The sequence below is a fragment of the Mytilus galloprovincialis genome, chromosome 8 (genome assembly GCF_965363235.1).
Source record: "Mytilus galloprovincialis chromosome 8, xbMytGall1.hap1.1, whole genome shotgun sequence".
Lineage (NCBI taxonomy): Eukaryota > Metazoa > Mollusca > Bivalvia > Mytilida > Mytilidae > Mytilus > Mytilus galloprovincialis.
This window is the reverse complement of record NC_134845.1, coordinates 60,350,140-60,378,035: the sequence shown is the minus strand read 5'-3', so window position 1 is coordinate 60,378,035 and position 27,896 is coordinate 60,350,140. Positions and strand designations below refer to the sequence as shown.

At 34.2% G+C, this 27,896-nt stretch overlaps 1 protein-coding gene across 1 annotated transcript in view; it reads right to left on the bottom strand.

Moving 5' to 3' along the window:
* The window catches only part of LOC143042307 (phospholipase A and acyltransferase 2-like), a 54,695-nt gene extending 27,174 nt beyond the window's left edge, over positions 1–27,521 (bottom strand). Inside the window, exon 1 of the mRNA XM_076214579.1 lies at positions 27,492–27,521. The gene's annotated coding sequence lies outside the window, so the exon portion shown is untranslated. The remainder of the gene's footprint in view (positions 1–27,491) is intronic.
* Between the last annotated feature and the right edge of the window lie 375 nt (positions 27,522–27,896).

The window sequence follows — 27,896 nt, the reverse complement described above, 5'->3', positions numbered from 1 at the left end:
TCATCATGACACGTCGGCAGGTGAGATTATTTTATAATATCCGTAATGAAAGATAGAAAAACTGTTTCAAGCGAAAGGTTAGTGTATTAATTTGTATCTCCGTGTCTATATTTATTTCTCACTTGCAACCTAAATATTTAGCCGAATTCTGTACCGTATTACTCATGTTACTGTATGCTTGGGATCCAAGAAAATAAATATAACTGCGTAAATGCATCTCATTCTGATTTTAGTTGTTTGTGGCGAACACAGTAAAATCTGGCACGACCTCTGAAAATCAAAAAAGTAAAAACAGATAGTATGAAAGAACAATTAAAAATGGCTGGTAAAAGTAGATCTTTTCGTTTGAAAAATATATTGGTCAGGTGAGCAATTGTGATCTGTCTCGTCTCACTTTGCGTCCGTCTGTCCGCCCGTCTATTTGTAGATTGTTGTCAGGTGTGGATTAAGGCGGTTTCAGCTTGAAACTTTTTAATTCCTCGCTAATTTTAACACACAATAGTTCGAGATATCTACATTTCACCCCTTTAGAAGAATATTTCAATAATTTTACCTAAAAAAACCTCCAAAATTTTTTCGCCTCGCCCTGCTCGGTCGATATATCAAGTTTAGCCAAATATTTCTGTTAAGAACTTTATCAGAAATTGTTATAAATATCAATCTTATTCAAAAATCGTTTCTTTTATAAATATATATGGTAAAATCGATATTTTTAATGCCTTTGTGTACACTTAACCTACACAAGGCCTACATTGAGAATCGACTGCATGTAGACAAAACATGATTTGAACTACATGTAAACATTGAGCTTTATCAATCAGACAATGGAAACGTAATTGTGTTTTGTTTATGTGTGAGTTACACTAACACAACACCGAGTTTATGTCAATGTGAACACTGCCTAATATCTATGTTGAGCCTATTTATAGTCGACAACTATGACTAGGTCATTGGCCATTTTCTGTAAATATTGCTTGTATTTCAACTTTCACTTTCGATTAAGCTCTGAAAAAGGTTACACCATTTACGTGAAGTTAAGTTTTTAGATTAAATATGATTTAATGAATTTAAAAAAAAAAAATTCATTTGTGTATTATTCGACCAATGAACTCACAAATAGATAAAATTCTTTGGAACTTAAATGTTTGTGATTGACTTGGTTCAGTTTATACACCATTTATTTAAAGAAAATAATTGCGATTAATCCTTATAATTTTTAAAGTAAAGACAAGGAATACACTCCCCCCATGCACAACGTCTATCACAAGTTGATAGTATGTGTGTCAGTAAATTGGTCCGGTGCATGAGATTGTTTTTTTTTCTTTTAAAGAGAGACAAAAGATACCAGAGAGACAGTCACACTCATAAATCGAAAATAAACTGACAACGCCATGGCTAAAAATGAAAAAGACGAACAATAGTACACATTACACAAAATAGAACACTAAAGAATAACCAAAACTAGGGGTGATCCAAGGTGCTCTGGAAGGGTAATCAGATCCTGCTCCACACATGGCACCCTTCGTGTTGCTTATGTGATAACAAATTCGGTAAATAGTTTAAATGTCCAGTAGCAAGTCCAGAATCTGGCAGTTTTAATCAAATGTTTCGTTTGAATGTATTTTGGTGTTTGTCTTTTATTATATCGTTTTAAAAACATGTAATAGTATTATTTTATATTTTTGTAAAGTTTATTTTTTGCAATATCCGCTGGACGTGGCTCGATAACACTGATGTATCCTTATTTTTGACATTTTTTACCTTTTGTGTCTGTTTATCTTGTTCGCGCATCGTTAAGATAATGGAATTTAATGCAACTGTCGTACAAGGGAGATGTTTAGCTAGCTATAAAACCAAATTCAATTCACCATTTTCTACATACAGTGAAGATCAGTTCTAACCTCTCATAAATTCTGTCAGAATCTGTCAGGAGAACTGTTCTAGAACAGTATGTAGAACTGTCAGCCTGACACCTTTTAGTCAGTTCTAGGTTAGAACTGTTCTAGCTAGAACTGATTTGGTCAGTTCTACCTAGAACTGATTTGGACAGTTCTACCCTAGAACAGTTTTAGACAGTTCTAGCTAGAACTGACCAAATATTTGGTCAGTTCTACTTCTAGAACAGTTCTACGGTTAGAATTGATTTCAAATTCTACGGCTAGAATTGATTTATAAATTCTACAGCCAGAATTAATTTATAAATTCTACGGCTAAAATTGATTTATAAATTCTACGGCTAGAATTGATTTATAAGTTTTAAGAAATATTTGTCTTAATTTAAAGGCTTCGGCAAAATAGCGATTAATATTATATAGAGTTTTGCTATTTTGCCGGTTTTATTTCAGATTTATAATCGGCAAGAGAACATGTTTAACCCCGCCATATTCTGCATGTATGTCAGTGCCTGTTCCAAGTCAGGAGCCCGTAATTCAGTGATTTTCTTTTGTTGATGTGTAGTATAAAATATTTGTTTTTCTTTCATTTTTTGTACATAAATTAGGCCGTTAATTAGTATTATGGGGGGGGGGGGGGGGGGTTATTATTTGAATTGTTTTACATTTTTTATTGTGGGAGTCGGGATGGCTCGTTATCACATAACAAAATATCCTCATTAACCAAATGTAATATCTGTTTACGAGTAGTTTTCATACCTCGGACGGAACTGTTTAACAAAAATCTTTTGACCACATCAATCTAAACTGACTTTATTTGCTCTTCAGTCTTTCTGCAAATCTATATAGCTGCACAGTACTTAAGTTTTAATTGTAGGTCAAGAGGGACTGTACTATACAAGTTACAGCAATATTGGAAAACAATTTTGTTCGCATCAATTTATAGTGCCAGCATGCAGGGGCACTTCCAGCAATTTAAAAAAAAAAAGGGGGGGGGGGGTTCCAACGATATGTTCAAATTCAAAAGCATTGATCGTCAAAAAAAAGGGGGTTTCAACTCCTGACCCCCCCCCCCCCCCCCCTTGATCAGCCAATGCATATGAGCATGTCCTCTTTTTATTCAAAATATTGAATCATAAACAAATATCAGTAGTTTTCATACTTCAGACTGAGTCGTATAATAAAATCTTTTGACCGCATCAACCGAATCTTACCATATTTGATTTTTTTTTATGTAAATCTAAATAGCTGCACAGTAATTCAGTTATAATTTTAGGTCAAGAGGGACTGTAGTATATAAATAACTACAATATTGGAATTGAGAGTGCCAGCATTTCCTATTTTTATTCAAAATATCGCATCAGAAACAAATATCAGTCATGTCAGTAGTTTTCATACCTCAGACTGACAGTAACATGTAATCATGTGATAAAATTATTTGTCTGCATCAATCAAAACTGACCATACTTGACTGCATCAACCAAAACTGACCATATTTGACCGCATCAACCAAAACTGACCATATTTGCTCTTTTTTATGTAACTCTTATAGTCGCATAGTAAATCTGTAATATTTTTATGTAAGGATGGATTGTAAAATCATGAAAATACAAATGATAGAAATATGGGAACACAATGCTACCTAATTTCATTTGCATCAATTTAGAATGCCAGCATGTCCTCTTTTTATTCCAAATATTGCATCATAAACAAATATCAGTAGTTTTCATACCTCAGACTGACTGGTCTAACAAAATAATTTGTCCGCATCAACCAAAACTGACCATATTTGCACTTTATTATGAACATGATGTGAATCTTAATAGCCGCAAAGTAAATCATGTATATTTTTATATCAGGATGGATTGTTTAATAAAAATGAAAGCAATATTGGAAAATAAAATTATGCTCTCATCAGTTTATAGTGCCAGCATGACTTGTCCTCTTTTTCATCAAAATTTTGAATCGTAAACTAATTTCAGTAGTTTTAATATCTCAGACTGACACATGAATATAACAAAATTATTTGTCGCATCAACCAAACTGACCATATTTGACAGCATCAACCAAAACTGACCATATTTGACCGCATCAACCAAAACTGACCATATTTGTTCTTTTTTTATGTAACTCTTATAGTCGCATAGTAAATCTGTAATATTTTTATGTAAGGATGGATTGTAAAATCATGAAAATACAAATGATAGAAATATTGGAACACAATGCTACCTAATTTCATTTGCATCAATTTAGAATGCCAGCATGTCCTCTTTTTATTCAAAATATTGCATCATAAACAAATATCAGTAGTTTTCATACCTCAGACTGACTGGTTTAACAAAATAATTTGTCCGCATCAAACAAAACTGACCATATTTGCACTTTATTATGAACATGATGTGAATCTTAATAGCCGCAAAGTAAATCATGTATATTTTTATATCAGGATGAATTGTTTAATAAAAATGAAAGCAATATTGGAAAATAAAATTATGCTCACATCAGTTTATAGTGCCAGCATGTCCTCTTTTTCATCAAAATTTTGAATCGTAAACTAATTTCAGTAGTTTTAATATCTCAGACTGACTCATGAATATAACAAAATTATTTGTCGCATCAACCAAAACTGACCATATTTGACTGCATCAACCATAACTGACCATATGTGACAGCATCAACCAAAACTGACCATAATTACACTTTGTTATGAAAATCTTAATATATATATAGCCGCATACTAAATCACTTATAGTAATACATATACCGGTAACGATGGATTGTATAATTCAAATGACAGCAATGGGCAGATTTTACAGTATTGTGTTCTGTCTCCTACTTTCATGTTGCTAACGTGACAGAGACAAAAATGAGTAACGTTAGCGACATTTGGACATGTCACATGAGCAACAACATCTTTAAAAGTTAAAATGTATGCACACAGTGATGTTTAATATATGCCTGGAGTAATAAAATTGTACAGTCTGGTTTAGAATTTCTAAATATACAGAATGTCATTTGCAGGTGTACTTTATATCAAATGAATACACAAGAAACCAAAAAATGAGTAACGTTAGCGACATTTGGACATGTCACATGAGCAACAACATCTTTAAAAGTTAAAATGTATGCACACAGTGATGTTTAATATACGCCTGGAGTAATAAAATTGTACAGTCTGGTTTAGAATTTCTAAATATACAGAATGTCATTGGCAGGTGTACTTTATATCAAATGAATACACAAGAAACCAATTCGTAATAGTAACATTAGCAACATCTACTATCATGACATTACATTTTGTTGCGAACGTCTTTTTGGTGGACGGAATACATTTAAGGTCCTCTTGTAACGATATTACATACAACTTACCTTCTTTGCTTCCCCATCATGTGAAGGAACTGACTCCAAATCTATTTCTGCAAAGGGCGATATCGTAACTTTCTTTCTTTTCTTCGTATTAGCTTCCTCTGTTAGGAACACCCCTCTTTTGAGGGTAACATGGTTAAAAGTCTAACTATATACACACTCCAAAATTGCTTAAAATCTAAAATAGACTTTAAATAAAAAGTTTTTAAGATTGAGTGATGATTGTCAACAGCCATTACACACTTATATTTATCAGTTTTAGCCTTGAGTTGTGCATCTTATAACACATATCTCTTGTGAGCATTTCTAGTTCCTCTATTTTGAGCTTACTTTCTCTAAATATATATGAAAAGTTTGTACAGTCAATTATAAGGACTGTAATTTGATGTCTATCAAAGAATGTCTCTTTCCACTTCCTTTCTCCAATAAATTTCGTTACATGGTTTTTAATAGGGTTGAAAGTTTCTTTTCTTGTTTCACTTAATGCTGAGCAGGTAGTAAGCATATGAGTAAGGTCTTCTGGTTCTTGATTGCACATTTGACAAGTTGGAGCAATTTCATATCTGCTGAATTTGTGTCGATCAGCTTGTAGGGTGTACGTTCGTGTCATCATCCTACTTTTGATTATACCTTTTCGAACATCAAGAATTGTAGGCTGCAATGTGGTGTAGGAGATATGCGGCTTTCCATTTTTAATTTGATTTATAGCTAAATATTTGAGTGATGTCTTTTGAATTGTATCAATTTGAAGAATATTTTTCCAGTGGTTTGACATTTTGAGATTTACTAATGTTTTCCAACTATATTTAGTAGGCAGACTGCATTGAAGTTCCCATATATTTGGAAGATTATATAACTGTAAGGTTTCCATCACACAAAAGAAGAAACTTTTTGGATTGTCAAAATTAATTGATGATTGTCTTTGAACAAGATCTTGAATAGTTTGGTTTTTGGCCGATAATAAAGAGTAGAGCATAGATAGTTGCCGCTTGTGAAGCTCTCCTTCAATTGGTATTGCACCTAAGAGTAGATATATTGCTGATGTAGCTGTTCTTTGCGGGAGAGATTGAATATGTCTCAAGGTATTTTTATGAAATTTTTCTAGTATTTCAATTTGCCCTTTGGTAAGTGGTAGTATTTCTAAACCATATAGAAGTCTCGGAAGAATGTATGTTTTATAGATGTTATATCCAGTAATTGGGTCAACCCCGTTTGTTCCATGAAGACCGGAGCTCATTAAGGAGTATTTTGTTCTTCTCGCTAGTTTAATGCGGTCATCAATGTTAATTTCATTTTCTTTTTTGTTTGTTCTTTGAAGACCTAAATGTGTTGTGGCATCTGTTGGTTCTATAGTTTTTCCTTTTAATACCCAACTATTGTCTTTTTCTTTCGTATTACACTGTACTATTTTAGTTTTTGTTGGATGGATGTTATATTGATGCTGATCAGCATATCTGCCTATAATATCAAGCATTAATTGCATTTCCGAAGAATCCGAGCTCAATAAGGCAATGTCATCTGCACAAGTAGGTGCACCAATATAAATATTTCCTAGTTGAAAGCCAATAGAGTTGTTTTTGAGTTCTTCAAGAAGATCTTGGACATACAATTTATAAAGATGTGTAGATAAGATGCCTCCTTGTCTTACCCCTTGTTTTATATTAAAACTATCACTGATATCCCCCATCCACTTTACTTTTGATTCTAAATCTGTGTACAGTCCCTTAATAAGTTGTAATAGATCTGGAGGAATATTTTGGTCTAGTAGTTTGTCCATTAGTATAATATGTTTGACTACGTCAAACGCTGATTGTACATCAACTGTTGTTATAAATAATGGTATATTGTTTTTAAGTTTTTCACATTTTGCTTCTGTTATAAGTAAGCTTGCCATAAGGGGACATAATCCTTCGGTGAAGCCAAATTGTAAATCTGGTCCCGGCTGTAATTGAAGTTTCTTAAGAATGCACAGTTCATGAACTTTTCCAATGATTGGAGTAACGGTAATTCCTCTGTAACTCTTGACATCTAAAGGGTTTTTGCCACTCTTTATAACAGGAGTGAGAATTCCTGTTTTAAAGGCTCTTGGAATAGAGATGGTCTCTTTTATTTTGTTGAATAAAGTTGTTAATACTGGTGTTAATATTGATTTGGCATTCTTGAGATGTTCGGCAGTGATCCCATATTCATCTGGTGATTTCCCTACATTTAAAGTTTCTATTGATTTTTGAATTTCTGTTTCTGTGTATGGGTCAGATGTAACTGGATTTTCTTTATAAAATTTTTCGATCAGGTTTTGACGTGTTTGGCAGAGATCTAAATAGGAGTTGTCATATTCAGAATTTTTTGGCATACTTAAGTCTTCATAATAATTAGCAAATACTTTTCTTTGGTTTGAATGACAGTATTCCTTTTCACCATCTATTTCTATACAAGTTGTAGTACTAGTTCTGGAATTTCGATTTCTATTAATCAGTCTATAGAAAAGTTTTGTTGTTGGTTTTTCCATGATTTGTTGATAGAGTTGTTTTCTAGCAACAGCTTGCTCTATTCTTTGGGAGTTTCTCAAAAGTTTCTTTGCTGTTTTTAATTCAGTATGTGACGGATGATTTTGTGGCCGACCTTGATTTTTCCATTGTGAATATAGCAGTTTACATGATTTCAAATGTTTTCGCACAGTTGGTGTTGCTTTCCATTTTGGCCCTTGTAATTTGATAGGTTTTGCTGGAACAGCTACCTTTGTTGCTTTCAGTAATTCATTTGTGATTGTTTGAAGTTGGTCTGAAGTTGAATCCTCAGGTTTTATTTTAAGGAGACCCTCTGATAGATTTGAGGTGTATATTTCAGTGTTTATTTCATCCCAAAGAAGTTTTTTGTATGAGGTTCCTTCAGATGGTTTTCTATTAGCAGCACTTGGAATTTTTACAGTGGTGTTTGTTTCTACTGGCACATGTGCTGAGCTATTTGTTGCTGAACGGTCCCAAATTTTGTATTCTTTGAAGATTGATAAGTTTCTTGTTAAAATGTAATCTATTTGAGATGACGATTGCCCAGAATGATGAAAGAAAGTCATTTTAGAGTTATAATTTCCAGCTGTTTGCAGGCCTAATTCCTGTACAAAGTTTTTCAGTAATTTATCATGCTTATTTGATCTTGATTGTAATAAAGTTCCATTGAGATCCCCACAGAGAATTATTTCATAAAGGTCCTGATATTTTAGTATTATATCAAAGATTATATCTAGACATTCTGAATACTCATATGCAGAGTCTTTGTCATTTGTTGGAAGATACGCATTGATTATGCAGATATTGTAGTTAGAGGATAAGGTGATAGCCACAATTCTTTCATTTCCCTCTTTTAATTTCTTAACGTTTCCGCTCCATGCATCTGGCCATAAAATTGAGACCCCTGATTGCCCCTTTGGTAGTTTTGATCCATCTAGTGGATCGTTTGAGTCGTGACAGCGTGTGAAGTTGTCAAAATTTGGTAGTATGTCGGAGAGAAAATGTTTTTGGAATTCCCATAAAAAATGTTCTTGAATACATATAATTTTGTTGTCCAATGCCAAAGATACAAGAAATGCCGTGTTAGATTTGACGCCTTCAATATTACATGTAACTATATCGATCGTCTCTTCCCCGATTCCATCATTTCTTCGAGTAGAGTTGTGTTGTCTGGTGGTTTGTATTTGAGGCCTTTTTGCCGAAAAGGATGACTTTGGATTTGTGAGATTTTAGCTATTTCATCCTGGATGTTCGGGACTTCCATTTGGGTGTGTGAAATGTGATCTATTTTTTCAGCCTCACTGTTTTTAGTCTGATGCTCTATATTAATCTCTACAGTACTAGATGAATGGTTTAGAATGGTAGTTTGTTGTTTTTCCTGTTGGTCGAGGTAGGTATTACTGTTTGTGAGTTGTTCGGAAGTATTTGCTTTATTTATACTTGAACTACAGGCATTTTTGTTCATAGGCTGAATATTTTCTCTCATTGGTCTCATTGTTGTTGGTTGAACAATTGATGATGATTGCCTTTGTTGGTTGTTTACATGATTTGGCCTAGTTTGTTGGTCATGTTGGTATATAGGCGGTTGATATGTTGGCGGGCGATATGTTGGTGGACCAAACGTTGGCACTTGATGATATGTTGGTACTTGTTGACCTATATGATGTCTTGAGACATTGACATTATGATTTGGTAATGTGCTAAAGTGTGGCATCCCTCCTTGATTTAAATAGTAGGGGTTGTTGTATATGGAATGTCCAAATTGTGGAATCCCTTGTTGGTACATGTGTCCTCCATTGAAATTGTTAGGATTATGTGTATTGTACCCCATTTGATTTGGATAGGCGTAATGTCCTTGAAATTGTGGGGGTTGTACATAAGGTATTTGAGTTGTCTGTTGGTTTACTATTCTCGATTGTAATGAGATATGTAGATTAAGAGCCGTGCTGAGACTTATGTGATTTTCTAGAGAGCGTAGACGTTGTTCCATTAGCTCTTGTTGAAGGTTGGAAGATTGTTGTCTATCATTGCACGAGTGGTGGTGGCAAGTATTACAGCTACTATATTGCTGATTTGGTATGTTGTTTTGGCAGTTGTTAGTTATCGAATTGCTTCCATGATTTGTGTTTGGAGCTTCTACATGTATATTATTGTTTGTGCCAGTTGATGTAGTTTGTATAGTCTCAATTACTCTCTTTAATTGTACAATTTCGTTTTCTAGACTCAGTATTCTGGCCCTTTGAGAGTTGGAAATATTTCTTTCCTCTATTTTTGGTTGGTTTTTCCTTATGTTCTTCCTATTTTGTACATTCGTATTTGGTGTAATAGTATTAGCTGGTTTGAGTGTGATACCAGTTGTAATGTTGTCTTGTAATATTGTAGGCACTATGTCTGGCTCAGAAGATATATTTTGTATCAGTATTTCTGTGTCAGGATTTTGTGGTACCCTAATATTTGACCGTCTCAGATTTTCTAATTCGCTATTCTGCTCTTTTGTCGGAAAATTTGGCATATTAATGTTTACATGCTTTGGTGTGGTTTCATGTGTATCTAGATCTTTATCATGCTCTTGAGTAGGACAAATTGATGTGTTTTTGTCTACATGTACATGCTTTGGTGTAGTTTCATGTATATCAATGTTATCAAACAATAACTGATCATTACACTGAGCACAATGAAATCCAATTTCTTTGTATATATTGTCAGCGGCTGATGGGAGTATATTGGCGCAATTGAAGTGAAACCATTGGTCACAAGAGTCACAAGCTATACCCTCAACAGTTACATCGGATTCACAGATAGGACATATGCATGAGTTGTCACTGTTCGTATTTGATGTTGTATTTGTATCTATTATACAATTTGTGTTGTTATCCTTGTATTCTAATAGTTGTCTAGATTTTGACATTGTTGTATCTGATTGTTGCTCTTGCAAGTCATTATCTTTAATGGCTAATTGATCTGTTGTACTTGTTCTTGAAACAGTGTTCTCTTTTATATTTTGGTTGTTCAACTGTGTTGAGATGTTTTGGTTTATCACATCCAATGTTTTCAGATTTACTTTGAGAATATTGCATAATATTTCTAATATGTCACTGACAAATATATCTACATGATTTCCATTTACGGTCATTGTGTTGGTGGAGTTATAGCAGTTTATTGTGAATTTTAACTGATTTCCAGGATGGCCGTTGTTTTTTCTATTGAAAACTTTGTAGCAATGATCTATGATTGAGTTTGAGTTGTCTATGCCAGTTTGTGTTTGAATAGTATAAGGGTCACTAAATTCCTTTGAATTTAAGATATCCATAATTGATGTTTTAGCTAGCTCATATGCTGCTGTACTATATATTATGACAAAGTTCTTGCCCGCCTTCATTTCATATTTGATATGCTCTCGGTGGCAGTTGTCATGCTTTTTGTCTAGAGCTTTTTGTTTGTTCAAGTGATATGGTCTATTATGAGTTACAGAGTTTGTAGGCACTAAGCTGCTTGTAGATAGAGCTTTGGATAGTTGTCGAGTCATTGAGCGTGACATGGTGAAACCTGGTGTGGTCGATATATCTATTGAACAGGGACGTAGTGGTAAATCCCACAGTCGCCCTGTCAATATATATATGTAATGAGAAAGTCAGGAAATTCACTGAATGTTCTTTTTCAGGGTCGTAGTGGAAATCCCACAGTCGCCCTGTGAACGATTGAAATGTCTACCAGCAGTCAGCTTTTATTTGAGTGCTAAATTTTCGTAACCAGACCCTAGACAGGTTTCTTTTAGGATGTACACCGTCTTTATGAAGTGTCCAATTATATTGGTCTCGAATCCTTTTATGTTAATTTTTGGAGTTTTTCAGGTTCGAGCGTTTTAAATCAGCATTTATGTTTGGAGCTCTACTATTTAAAGTTGTATTTAATTCTCGGATTTTATCATTTACTCTAAGAACTTGTTCTAATAGTTTTTCGTCTTGAGCTAGAAATTGATTTGGGTCAGTATGATTTCTACTTTTATTCCATTCGTATATTGAATAAACTGGTATTTCAATAAAGGTTATTTTGCTCTCTGGATATCTTTGAAAAAGTTCAACAATTTTGTTTAAATTGCTCAGTAATGAGTTGATTGCTTCATCAGATTCAGTCTTAAGAGAAATCACCCCTTTATTATATTGGGTTAAATCACATGTCCCTAGCCAAACGTATGCAGAGATGTTATGTAAATGTTGAATTTTCTGGTCAAGATTTTGCGTGAGCCAGCTTAGACCTTGTGCGGACGTTCTTGATTTAGCGCACCACCACTTAATTTGGGTCTCAAAGTTAGATGTTGTTGCTCTTTGTAAATATAAACCTTTACTATCTGAAATGACCACGGGTGTCAGTTTTCTTTTCCCCGTAGGGAATTCAAATGGCTTGCTCAAATATTTCAATAGTTTATGCTCAGTCATTAATTAGTCTTTGGTCTTATAATTGAAGTAATTAAATGTTAATCTCAAGAGATAACTTAAATGTTTTCTGGAAATTCCAAGATGGCTGCTGAAAATGGCTGCCGACAATGATCACTCACACATGTTCCATGATAAAATTATCGGGATAAAAAATATTTACAGTCATAAAAGGTAAAATGTTCATGCGTTGGTAATTATATACACTGGTACTTAAAAGGAAGTGTGTAAATGTTAAAAATGTTCGTGCTAAAACAATAAAAAGGATAAAATGCGCTCCCACAAATTTCACATCCACTCTCCTTGCTGCCTCGTTCTCCTATACAGGAGAGTTACAGATCTAAATATATGTTGCTCACGTGACACTGATTTGGACGGAAACGTAACGTTCGCAAAAAATAAAACAGCCAATGATATTGATTCCTCAAGTCCTTTGAACCCCTTACGTCATCCAAATTTAATATGATTGCTATTTTCAATTATTTATAAAACCCGGGATAAAAATAACTACAATGGGCTGTCTGAGAACCATTAAGAAAATTGCGATCGTGACATACCACAATGGACGGAAAAGACGTGACGTTAGCAACAATATTATTAAATTACCTTTTTTAGCCTTTACCAATAAAAATCTGCCTTAAAGTTATGATTAAAACACAAAAGAAGACTTTTTATTAAAATAGAAGTCCATGTTATTAGGCTCCACTTATAAATAATACTTCAAAATTCCACTCCAAATAAGCTGGATGTCAGTAAAGTAGGTCATGATGTCTATTCCATGTCCAATATTTTGAAATTGGAAATCCTCCAATTCTAACAAAAAACACAAACACAGAGTAATTTTTATTTTTATTTACTCAGAAAGACACATTTTATTCAATACCATAATGCATTACTCCATTACACAGTCTGTTTCACAGTTTCAGCAATTGCTTTTTTGATGGATACAAAAAAACAATATTTCCTTCTTATTGTAAAATCTGCCATTGTCAATGAATATTGGAACACATTAGCTACAAAAAATTTCCACATCAATTTAGAATATCAGCAAGTCCTCTTTTTATTCAAAATATTGAATTGTAAACAAATTTCAGTGGTTTCGATATATCAGACTGAGTGAGAGTTGTTTTAACAAAATTATTTGACCGCATCAACCAAAACTGAACTTATTTACACTTTATCATGTAAATATACATGTATATGGCCTCATTGTAAACATGGTAAACCAATGTTATTTCTATGTGACGACGGATCGTATGATAAAAATGACACCAACTTTGAAACCCAATACACCTTATTGCTAATCCTGGCTGACCCGGCCTCTTGAACTTTTGAAGCATACAACAATGACTTTTCCATTGTGGCGTCAGATATTTTGTTTTATGACGTCAAAACTTTACGGGAACCTGTGTGATATCCAGTAATGGCAGACAAATTGCGACAAGGTGTATTTATACCATATCTAAGAATTTAGCGCACCGTTAATATTTCCTCTCTGTATCCATTATAATAATGAACCGTCATTAAACATGCTAAAGTGACTTTTTAACATGTTTAAGTCAGTAGTTTGTGATGGTTTTTTTTTTAAACAAAACTATTTAAACATCTTCTGCTCGTCTATACTCATCGCTTCGCTTCTTATCAACCAATAATCTGCTATGGAATAGACCACATCCAAGCTTAGACAGCGTAAATACCTCTTCTCAAGATATTAGTAGATTACCGACGAAGTTGAAACTGTTGACAGGTACTTACTATTTACAAAGCAACAAAGCTGCCTTCAACCAAAACACAGTTGATCCAACATGCCTATTATGCAAGGGTAAGCCAGAAACAATCGATCATTTCCTTATGGAATGTCCAGCTCTGCATGAAATCCGTTCACCTTATCTACAAGAATTAGATAATTTTATTGGTAGTATTGATGTGTGCATGAAATGTAGTATCCATAGTAACATCACACTAGACACTAACTTTATATTAGACCCTAGTAGCTTTATTTGTGCTTGTGGTTGTAAATGTAAATGCATGGATTTCTGCTACACTGTAGAATACATCACAAGGAAGCTTTGCTTTGCTCTACATGGACTACGATCCCGTATTATTAAAAACCTTCCGCCAAGCAAGCGTAAGGGTCTTTGACAGTAACCAACACTCATCTCTCGAGGCGTACGTAGTATGTCTTTTTAGGTACATACATATATATATATATAAACATTATTCGTCATTGTGCGAAGTGCTCCTTTGAAGGAGGGATTTTCTCAAACAGAACAGAATGGCATCATCCAACACCCACATGACTGATTCATATACTTTATTTTAAAAATAAAATAAAAAGTACATGTATGGGAAGTTCTCTTCTTGGAATAGTATATACTGTTAATATAATTTGAAGAAGGCAAAGAAAAATGCATGATTTTGTTTGTAGCCGAACGTCCAGGGGCAAATGTTTCATTCATGTTCAGATCCAGTATATTTTTCTGAGTTCCAGACTCCAAGATATCATTTATTTATATAATCGTTATGGATAAGTTTGGCTAAGACGAGATGGTGCAAATGTATAGTTTTTTTACGTTACACAACACTTTTTTCATTAATATCCCATAATTCATCCACTGTGCAATTTTCGTTTGAACATTCGTCAAAACAGAATTATAAATGAATGTAAATCCAAGGCAAACAAGGTAAATTACGATTAAAATTCCATGAATTAAATGTAGAGTTTTATATAGGAGACTGTTAAAAACGGGGAACGAAGAAACGTAAACAATGATGTTTCCGTATGCAATCTTATAAAAATATCTCCGATGAGTTGGATAACCTTCTATTCACTTCGATATTTGTACATGTATAAACGTAATAAAAGTCGTTTGATCAGTAAAAAATATAGAAAATCTGCTATCTATAGCAAAGTAATTGGAAGTGATTTATTTCTTCTAAAGTGCCCTTACTGCAGTGACGTCATTTAGAACTGTTCTACAGTCCTGACTGATTAAGTCAGTTCTGCTGACAGTTCTACGGTTAGAAGTGATTTGGACAGTTCTACCTAGAACTGATCCTGACAGCTCTACCCTAGAACTGATCCTGACAGTTCTACCTAGAACTGATTTAGTCAGTTCTACATAGAACTGATTCTGACAGTTCTACTTAGAACAGTTCTAGGCAAGGACGTATATTATGTTAGTTATACGTCCTTGTTCTAGGGTAGAACTGTTCTAGGTAGAACTGTTCTAGGACAGGTTAGAACAGTTCTATGACAGAATATTCTGACAGTTCTAATGAGAGGTTAGAAGTGATCTCCACTGTAAGAAAATGCCTGTATCAAGCCAGGAATTTGACAGTTGTTATCCATTCGTTTGATGAGTTTATTTTTTTGATTTTGCCATTTGATTATGGACTTTCCTTTTCAGAATTTCCCTTGGAGTTCAGAATTTTGTGATTTTATGATTTACCGAGTCATGAATAAGATAGCTATTATCCATTCGTTTGATATGCTTGAGTTTTTGATTGTGCCATTCGCTTAGGGACTTTAGGTTTATAATTTTCCTCGGTGATCGGTATCTTTTTTATAATTTTTATCAATATGAATGAAGAAAGGGCGAAATATACTACCAGTGGGACAGTCAAACTAATAGATAGAAAATAGACAACGCCATGGCTAAAAATAAAAAAAAAGACATACAGACAAAAAATAGTACAGACGACACAACATAAAAAACTAAAGACTAAACAACACGAACCCAACCAAAAACTTGGGCTGACCTCAGGTGCTCCGGAAGGGTAAGCAGATCCTGCTCCACATGTGTCACCCGTCGTGACCTACTACGCTAATTTGTGATTATGTGTATATCGATTTTATTTACGTTTCATCATTTTATCATGTTCATACCGAAACACAAATTTTAAGGGCAATGACATTAATAGAACACTTTAATTAATTTTTGAAAATATGTTTTAACACTTAAGGTAGCAGGAGTGTCTAAATGTTCGACAATAGTTTAATTTAAGATAATCCCGGGTCAATATACTTTCACATCTCAATATAAACACTAGGGGTCACAGACCTTGTTTATCCATCAAAATACATTGCAATTAACAAAATCATACATAATTAAAATGGGTTACATGTATATAAGGGAAACTTATGCTTTCTTTTCATTGAAAAATTAAACGATAGAATTGTTTAAAATTGAATGAGTAATTGCTTTACATAAATGCTTACGAAATATCAAATAAGGCGGCACAGGCTTTCTATCCAGGAAAAAAGTAAATAAGAGGTTAACAGGCTTTGTATCCTGGAAAAACGTTATAACGAAAAAGATTATTGTACAAAATGTTGTAGAAGATAATCAAATACAATCGGTCTTTGATTTAAGTAGGAAGTTTTTTCTTTAAATAAAAAAAAAATCATTACATTGAACGTCACTTGATTTTTCATTTTTTCCTAGTTCAATATTAAAAGTTAAAATGTCAATGTAAAGTCCCAGTCCCACTAGACCACTCTCACCGCGATCTAATAAATTCAGATCGTGGTGAGGTCGCGGTATGAGCGGCATGAAGATGTAAATGTTCGTTGATTTTATGATGCTACGATCCCATTACGATTATACCACGTTCTCACCGCGCTTATTCTGCTACCTTACTACGCTTATCAAGATCGTTCTACGCTCTTCACGTTCTTACTGCAACCGTACCAAAAGTTATCCGATTGCAGCACGATCTTACCACGCTTCTACTGCGATTATAGCACGTTCTTACCACGATTCTACTACGTTCATACCGCGATCTTACTACGTACCCAGCAATAACGTCAATATTGTGTTCCATATCAATACAGTTCCATTCCTTAATTTCTGATTAATACGTATACTAGTATATAGATTTCTCGGAAATAATACAGTAATGCCACCAAAATTTTCTAGAACACGTGGGCGTGGTGCTAGGGGTTGATGTAGAGGCAGAGGGAGCAAAGTAACGAATCCTGATCAATTCAACCTAAATACAACCTATTGCTGGTCCATAAAGCTCAAATGACGATATTTTAGTGAACGATAGCAGAGATGACACAGATGTGTCAATATATATAGGAAGATGTGGTATGATTGCCAATGAGACAACTCTCAATCCAGGTAACAACTAATAAAAGTAAACCATTATAGGCCAGTTACGTCCCTCAACACGGAGCCTTGGCTCACATCGAACAGCAAGCTATAAAGGGCCCAAACAATTACTAGTTGAAAACCATCTAAACGGGAAAACTAACGGTCTAATCTACATAAAAAACGAGATGCATGGTTGAGCCGTTAGAGCAAATGGATAATTACATTTTTTGTGAAAAATACAACGAGATTGTTGGTCGTAGTATGAACGTAGTCAGGTCGTAAGAATAGCGTGATGAGGACGGCAAGGGCATGATAGAATCGTACTATTTTCGTAAACAGCGTGGTATAGTCGTAGAGGACGCGTAGTTGGGTCGTGTTGAGAACGTGATGGTCGTAGTGAGGTTGTAATAATGTCTCTGGGAGATCGTAGCATAGTATCTCCGAATAGAATCACGCTTTCGTTACGCTCTCGCTACGATGGTACAGCGACCTTTGCGATCTTACTACGCTCTCACTACGCTTCTACTACGACCTGATTTCGCCACGACCGCACCACGATTGTTTTGAACATGTTCAAACTTGGCCACGCTCATCACGATATTGAAGACCTCGCCACGACCGTGATACGACCTTACTGAGATCTACACGATTGTACTACGATCATCAAAATTTGCATTTTTTTTCACAGATCGTAGTGCGATCGTGGCCTAGTGGGAATGCGGTATTAATGGACAATGTCAAAACCAACTTTGACAAATGAGACCAAATTACCATTAGTTAAAACGGTCCACTAAAATTATGTCAACTGACATGCATTATATTTTTTTTATTTAAAGATCAACCTTTACGTATTTACTATACCAATTTGGCAAACTAGATATACCAAACATATTCAATGTTGACTGACCAGTATACCAAATACAAATTAGATTAAAATGTCAATTGTTCTTGAACAATTGAGAGGTCTTTCCTTTTGTTATGTAAAATACATGTTCCAATAGACGTAGAATGTATTGAAAACTAAATTCGCTATCTGGGACATGACCTTGACCTTTTGACCTTTGTCAAGATCATTAGTCCCCAATGTCATTGCTGAAGACCCCATGGGTCTAGGACCTTTGGTTATATAGTAAAAGCTGATTTTGTCTTTTCAGAAACCTAAAACAGGGGTTATGCCCCTTACAAAAAGGTCAAATCTCTTCGGTCAAAATGTAACAAAGTTGCGCCGTAATGACCCAAACATTTTCCACTATTTAAAACTTCTGTAAGTATAATGGTTTTTGAGATTATCCAATAACAAGGTGTTAGGTTAAAGGTCAAGGTCAACATACAAATTTACCTTGAAGCATTTTTCAAAGATACATGAATTGATGATTATTGGTGAAGATCCTAGGTGTCTACGACTTACGGTTTCTGAATTTTGATGGCCAACCGACACTGGTTAATTTTCATAGGGGCATAACCCTACCAATGAGTCGTTGAATCCTTTCGATCCAAATGTGACGAAGAACCGGGGTCTAGTCCTGAACAAATTTCACCCTTTGTTTTTTCACAGGGTGAGTTCCGGATAGGTATTCATGACACCGATACAAAGTGTGAACATGAAAGCGACACGACTTATGGTTACGGAGGCTAACTTCGTCAAAGTTTGGTGGAAGAATAATAATAATAAACAAAAGAAATCCAGTAAGGTCTTTCCCTTTTGAAAAAGGAAAGACCTTAGTAATAATAATAAACAGAAGAAATACAGTAAGGTCTTTCCCTTTTGAAAAAGGAAAGACCTTAACTATACTTCAAACTATATAAATCTAATTAAATAACTCAACAAATATATATTGTGAGACCACAGATGGAGTATGCAAGCATCATTTGGGATCCACATACAGCAAACAATATCCACAACCTGGAAATGGTACAACGTAGGGCAGCAAGATTTGTTACTGGTGACTACCACCGAACCACTAGTGTAACAAACCTATTACACCAGCTGCAATGGCCAACCATACAAGAGCGTAGAGCTACGAACAAAGTTATAATGATGTACCGCATAGTTAACCACCTGGTTGCAATACCAACATCTTGCTTAATTCCAACAGCAGCAACATTAAGAGGACACAACCAACGATTCCTTGTTCCATTCGCAAGAACGCAGCTATACCAGTACTTGTTCTTCCCAGACGCCATCAGATTATGGAACAGTCTGCCACCAACTACTGTAGCCTGCAACTCAATTGACACATTCAAGTGTGAGTTGCAGAAGACCAAGATGTATTAAGGACTGTGCGAAATTTTTAACTGTACCTACTATTTTTTAACTGCACTGTAAATATTGGTTTGTCTGCACCACGCATCAGTTCGATAATACACCAGATGGTGGTATGAACTGTTTATGGAAGAAGAAGAAGAAGAATATTGCATTTGCCGTACGGACGAACTAGCCGGCATTTAATATGATTTATTTCATATCAGTTAAGAATAAGCTTCTCTTATTGGATAAAAAGGGGCCACATGACATTCACTATTCTTCAGTAATAATTTCAATCGGTCATTAACAGAACAAAAGGGACCAGAAAACCGGTCGTTAACGAACTTTTAACATGATAATGACCGATGGGGCGTGGTTTCCGTCTGATAATGACCGCTGGGGCGTGGTTTCTCTGTTAATGACCAGTGGGGCGTGGTTTCTGTGTTAATGACCGGTGGGGCGTGGTTTCTCTGTTTAGAGAGATGTCCCTTTAATAAAACATTTTCCTGTTTTCAATATTATATTTAAGTTGTTGAATTGTTTGAAATATGTTTACATTTATTATAAAATTATAGAGAAAGATTAAGTATTTATCTACTGAAAAATTGCACTAAAATGAATGGCAGTATTACTACGACTGGTATTCACTCTTTGACCTGGGACTAGTATAATAGTCCCAGCTTTGACATAGAAATCGTATAACTACTCGAGTTTGCTTTAGGCGTTTTGAATTTATGAGAATTTCCCAAAACATGGTCTCTCAATGAAATAAACATAATAGTTCTTGAAAAGTTGGTTATTATCGTGATACATGAACTGCCCGTAGGACAGTGGTATTGACTGCGACAGCGATAATGACCTCGCCTCCGCCTCAGTCATTATCACTATCTTAGTCGATACCACTGTCCTGTGGGCAGTCCATATATCACGATAATGACCAGTTTGTCAAGATCTATTACATAAATAATCGGACATTTATGTGACGATAAATATTTATTACAATACATCAAGTCCAGCGCTTAAAAAAACAAATACAAAAATAAACAGCCACTGCTTATAGCATACTTATATATAAATATATACACTTGTAATTTGTGGTTTACTATCGAACGTCCACGGCTAGAATGAAGACCTTAACACGGACAATACATTTGGCGCCAAACCATAAAAAACCTTGAGCATTGGTCATTCTGAAACACGTGACTACACTTAGTCTTGATGAACCGTGCAATACATTATTTTTCTACTATACTTCGAAACGCAGAAAAATATATGTATTTACTATACCAAACTAGATACATTTTGTATACCAAACATACTCAATGTTGACTGACCAGTATACCAAATACAAATTGAACTATACTTCAGACTATATAAATCTATGAAAGTTAACGTTCTTTATGTTGACGCATGGACGGATTACGTTTTACTATTTAGTACGTCTGTAAATTAAAGTTAGTCATTTCGAACGTTTGTAGACAAAACTACTTGATAACTTACTTAATTAGGAAAAAGAAGGCATCATAATTGCAATCATATATCACCATTTTTATTTTTAAATGCAGTAACCGTTGAAGTCATTATACTAACTGCAATTGAAGGAGCGGACCAAGCCATTTTTACAGAGGGATTCCAACCCAGAATAAAAAGGAGGAGGTCCAACTATGTGTTTCCCTTCAAATGCATTGATCGTCAGAAAAAATAAGTTGGAGTCCAATCCCTAAACCCCAAAGGGCCATCCCAAAGATCCGCCACTTCATATCATGATATAGAATTGTAAATCAAGCCATATTATGTGTGACCTTTGTAGTAGATGTTATGCGGTACAAATTTTGCTCATTGTCGAAGGCCGCACGATATGCTATATATTTGCTAGCTTCTATACGTCATTAGGTATCTTGTGAAATTTCTTTTGTCACTCAAAATTTTATCGTTAAAACCCAACATCGTCGTCGTCATATGCATGCAAACTACATCTTCCTTTATTCTATGTTGTCTCACATATAGATAAAAACATTATAATATAATTATGAGACTTACCAGCGTATACCGCCCAATGAGAAAATAATATGTTTTCTTTTATCGATATCAAATCACCTTCTTCTAAACTGTCCAACACTAATGTATTTTGGCAATAGTTCTTGACAACACACTGTGCCATTTTCTTCATGAAAATAAACAGAATTGATATATTTATGTTTGTTTTCAACATCGTGTGTAAAAACCCAATATATTAACACAAAGATATTTAAAATGGTAACGTCAAAATTTGACGTTTTACGCCGATTATTGAGGATAATTTTTTTTATTTCGTTGGCAATTTTATTTTTGAAGATCAATATGGATACTTCTAAATATTTGGCTGCATTGAATATGCATGAAATATTTCCCATCAGAAGTAATGACACAATTGATGTATTTGGGTAAGATAATAGTCTATAAGACAAAGAAGATATGGTATAAGTGCCTATGAGACAACTCTCTACCAGAAACCAAATAACATAGAAAGTAATTGTGTTTTCCACATTTAGATCCGAAAAGGAAGAATATATCCGTTCTGCTTTAATAAAACAAGCTTTGGGGAATTACAAGTTAAACCGGTCTTACTTATAAAGTACACTTTACTGTTTTAAATAACGGAACGATTAAATTAAGAAATGCAACGATTGTCACACAAAAATAGTAAATATTCATCTCATATATGTTTACAAGCTTTGTATGATATACATGATATAGAGGAGTATATAAGCACTCTTCAGGCACAACAATTTCATTTTTACTTTCAAGTTCTATACATATGAATCTTATTGCAGAGAAATAACAAATCGCAGTTTTATGCTTCAAGAATTTGAAAATAAATTAGCGATGTTTTATCCTTTCGTAGTACAGCTTTTTCACAACTTTAGAACTTCATCTTAACGAACGTTCAACACAAGTCATCGGATTTTTTTTTGTACTTTATGATCTTGTTGCATGATACTATGGAAGAATGTTCGACATGATACAACCATGGGTGCTAAAAACACCAAAACAAACAAAACAATTTGATTTTGAAAGACATGAAATGCGTAAAGAATTTACAATTCGTTGAAAACGTTTTTAACTATTTTGATCTGAGCGTCACTGATGAGTCTTATGTGGACGGAACGCGCGTCTGGCGTATAAAATTATAATCCTGGTACTTTTGATAACTAATTAGAAAATCGTCTAGTGGACAAAATTTCTAGACATTGGATTTGGTTGAAAACGAAGTTGTTTTGCCTACGCAAATTATCAGAAAGTATGCAACTGTTTTGTAGAGTTAAAAGTTCAATTACGGAAAAGCACTATTTTGCATGCAACAAATCGAAACTTTCTATAAATAACGTCACAAATGACAGTTTACTTTTAAAAAGCGGCGTGAGGCATTGGAATTTCTTGCAAGACATTTGCATTTTATTTGTGGTATGAGTACTGCAAACATTCGGTTTTAATATATTAATATAAAATGTCATATCTGAATACTTTTGTGAGCATAACTTATGAAAACGAAATTTTAGTCAAATCTTATATTTTAAAAACCTATAGATTTTGATAATTTACCATTTTCCTAAATAAGACTTACGTCTAAAGAGGTCATGGTCACAAATTTTTTGGTAGATTAGGTCTACATGAAATGTAATGTGTGAATAAAGAAGTACCGGAAAAAAGCAAATTAATTAAGAAGTCAACGCGTTTGATTTAAAACATTTTTGCCAATTTTTGCAAGTTACATGTAATATTGAGGAGTGCATAGTCAGTGGAAAGAAATCTAGAAAAGTAGATTATGCACCAGACAGAGTATACTTAGAAATAATTACATTATATAAATGTGTTATTTTGATTGGCTACACGACAGTCTCGCGTTATTCCTTAATCAACTTCATTATACAATAAAATTTCTGTACCTCGGTCAACGCTTTTACACCCCAATGAAGTTACAAAAAGAAGCATTCAATTCTTAAGACACAATCAATTTTGAAACAATCTCACAGATTCTTGTTTGTGTGAAAGTGGTAGGTATGTTGAAAACACTGCATACGTTAATACTTAAATCTTCACGATTAACTGCGTACAGGACATATGACCCAGGCTAGAAAATTGTCCAGACGTAGGTATCAAAAGTCAAACCAAAGTTATTCTATATTAATAGTGCATTGACTTGACATATCAACGATATAAGGATGAGTCTAGAAACGGGGAAATGCGAGGCTGTTTCAAGTCTATGACTATTATTGTCTTTATATTAACAAATGAAATATGTTTTTCCAATAATTGCAAAAGAAACAAGGTTGAGTCGTTCCACGCATCGTTGTTTACATTTTGTTTACATTGGAAACAAGAACAGGTTGAAAAGGTCGTATGAATGATTGAATATTATTTCGGCAACTTCTATTTAAATATTCATGAGGACAAGTGATATCGGGTCAGTGACTGTATATGACATAGAAATATATAGTCAACGCATTTTGACTGCTCAAATAGAACGAGTGCATATATGTGCGATATGCAGGTAACTGGGAATACAATATGAACATCTAGCCAATTGAGAAAGTAAAAGTAATTCATCATACAAAAATTAAAAAAAAACAACCTAACAGCTACAACTTTAAAATATCATGAATATTGAGGTCAGAAAAAGATATTCCAAATCCTTCACCTCTTCATGAAAATCAACATAAAAAATATTTAATAAATTTATGGATTGTATAAGAGTATTCATAGTTTGGGTATTCAACATTTAAATTTTGTAAAATTCGAAAGGAAGAAAGATGGATATGAAAGTGGCCCAAAATAATGAATGTAAGCATTGTCAATTATAAAAATCACCAATAAATTCATTCAGCAGAAAACAATATTGGACCATCAGGGAGCAACTATTTAGCTTTAAAAAAGGGGATGTGGCGGTATGAGTATGATTTTTTTTTCACGCAAAACACTTCAAGGCTATTTACAAAAATTATTTGGTCAAAATTTAAAACTAGAAGGTATGGGGAAAATCTGGTGTCACAATATTTTTTTTGTCCTCTGCTTAGTCTGAACAGATTTTTTTTCATCGATTTGGGAATCAGAATATCTTTTTAAGAAAAAAAAACATACCCCCTCCAGCCTGTTGAAGTTCCGAGCAATGATTGTTCCTTAAACATCCTCTATCTGATTTGTTATTTTATTTTAGACAAAAACTATATGTAGGATATTCGTCCTGTACATGCATGAAATACTTGCCACTGGACATTAAAGCAACCAACAATCAATCAATATATATGACATACAGTCTTGGTATAGAGCTGGCATTTAAGGTAGCACCTTCCTCATAGATTCTCGATTTTCATCAAATTTGCATCAGATTAAACCACAATTACGCATCAAGTTTGGAATATGAATTATATATATGATGAAATTTGAAAACGTGTGCCTCCGGTATTATAAGATGTTAGTTTCGAGATGGAATGATCACGAGGCTTACTTAGCTTGGATTTGGAGCTAAGAACTTTGAGTAATAATTCTTGTCAAACTAACAACAAACGACAGTGAGTATTGAATAAGACTGTTACAGACATCCTTTTTTAATGAAAAGGTCAAGTAAGAGGTCATCGTCACAAATTTATAAATAGATGTCATGAAATGTCAATATCTGAGGGAAAAAACGTTAAAAAAAAAGAAAACGTATCATTTAGAATATTTTGGTCAAGGTGTTTTCAATCGACTGGTAATTTGTTCAAACCGTCAAAAATTATAAAGGATATATATATTCTAAATAGTACTGGGGACTCGATAGAGGGGCGGGAAGGGGGGAAGGGCACTTCAATACTTAAAATTGATAGGGGTGCCGCTGCATGCGTTTTTGTTACCCCACCCAATATATAATTAAGATTTCAAAAATGTATATCTTTTCATATATTTCATAGTTAAACATGTTACTTTTTACTATATTGTTTGGATTTCGTTTGGTGTGTTATGTAACAGTCGCTATTTGTCCGCCATTACAAGATATCACACAGGTTCCCGTAAATTTTTGACGTCACAAAACAAAATATCTGTCGCCTAAATGGAAAAGTGATTGTTGTATGCGTCAAAAGTTCAAGCAGACGGGTCAGCCGGGATTAGCGATAAGGTGAATACAAGCAAAATGAGAGAAAATTGGTTGATAAAACAAAGTCGGGAACAGGAAGAAAGATGACAGACAAAATTATGGTAACTTTATTGACCGAGGGTGGTAAAGGGTTATTTTCGTGCAACGTTTTCGGCCTTTTTATTTCATGTATTTTCGTATTTTAACGTTTTATTTCTCGTTTTCTCGTGTTTGGCTCGATTTGCGTGCTTCGTGTTTTCCCTTATTTATTTTCCGTGTTTCGTGTCAGTGCTTTTAATTTCTCGTGCAGGTCCCGAATTTGATTAAAAAGTCAGTGTGTTATAATACCTTCTGAAACTTGTGTAAACTTATAGAAATTGATGTATATATTGTTACCATTCTACTTTTGCTTTTGCAATATGTATGGTATTAATGAAGTCCATCAAATTGCTAGCCTATGAATTCAATTTTTTTTACCAAGTAAGATGCAAGTAACGGACGCTAAAAGGTGACCGCAAATTCTTCATGTTCATTACTAATGGCTGCATGATCTACAAGAACGAGTGAATATAACTTCTGGTAATCTACTTGTTTCCTTAATATTTACGACTTTATTTATCGTGCTTCGTTTTTCCCCGATTTTTATTTTTCGTGCTACGTTTTTGCGATTTTTATTTCACGTGTTTCCGTGTTCAGTACCCCCCTTTACCACCCTCTCCGTATCATATATTTCTGATAGTTTTCCCGACCCATTCACATATTTTAAAGCTTGAAACTAGCCTAGTCAAAATAATTAGTACGTCTGGCATGGCTATTTTAATTTTTTTCTTGGACGCTTAATATTTGAACTAATTCTAGCCTAGCGTTTCGACTCCCATCACCTCAGTTTATTTGTAAATTGTAGGCAGTGGACACCGAGATTTGGGAGTATGTAGTCATTGCAAAAAAAAAATCTAGAAGATTTCTACCATCACAAGTATTATAACAAAATTATTTGTGGAATTCGTATTGTTGATGTTATGTATGTATGTTGGTCTGCATAGTTAGTTGTTCTTTGAAGACCCAAACTCTCAACAGACGAATGACTCTGTGAGGGTTGGTCTTGGAATCTTTCCATGATGGGGGAAACTAGCTGGGAACAATGCCTTTGATGGTGTATGGCATTGCTGCCGCTGTAAAGGCAGGCCGGGCGTTGTTGCCGATGTAGAGGCAGGCCAGGATCGACTGACACCTATAAGTTTCAAAATTCAAACTTTGACGTCTCAAAGCAGAATTTCTACTTATATATAGCAGTCACTTAATGACTTTGGTACTAGTTTGTGCCCTATTGTTTATCAAAGTTAAATTATTGACGTAAGTTGACCATGTCAACCATTGTCCGAAGTTTATGACTTGTTTGTTCATCTTTTACTTTCAAACAAAGATTTAAGTAATATTTGTTCTATCAGAAAGTTATTTGACCAAAGAAAGTTAGTTTGACCAACGTGAAATTTACTTGAACTAAAAACTGGACATGAAAATAATATTTGTAACGTCAGCTATGTCCAATATTTATGTCAAATATCTGTCACAATACAAGCATCAGACAATATATGCTTGGAAGGATTTTCATTATTTTTTTTTTATAGAATATCATGATTTTCCGAAAGTCAGTCTTTCATAATCTATGAAAGAATGAATTTTGGAAAATCAGGTCGGCCAGAAGTCAAAAACTTCTCTGTAAAGTCCAAACAGTCTATAATATCCTCAACGATCTGTATATTATATAATGTAATGTGTACAAAATTAGTCTGATTTTTTATGTGTTCTTTGACGTCGACTGTATGTTATTCATAATCCTTTAAAAAAAAGTTACCTGAACACTGACTGGAGACCGCCTTCCACTATTTACGGAAACAATGACGTCATTGGTAAAATATAAGATCATGCCCAATCTCGGAAATGTATCCGTATTTTTAAGCGTATCCAACGGTTTATACTATGAAAATACTTTTGTGTTTGTGAGTAAATTGGTCCAGTACTTTTATACTCAATTGATAGATGATGCCGCTGGGGTTCTGTTAACTCATCCTTTTTATATTATTTAGATACGTTTTCAATATGTTGCGTAACGAAAAATGTTATACCTTTCCCGTATTGTTTGGGTTTTGTGTAATTAAAAGTGGATTACAAATTTGTCAAAAGAGAGAACACTTTTTGATAGAAACACAGCCAAATTGATAAACACCAACAAAGATGACAGACAAAAAGAAGTTATGGA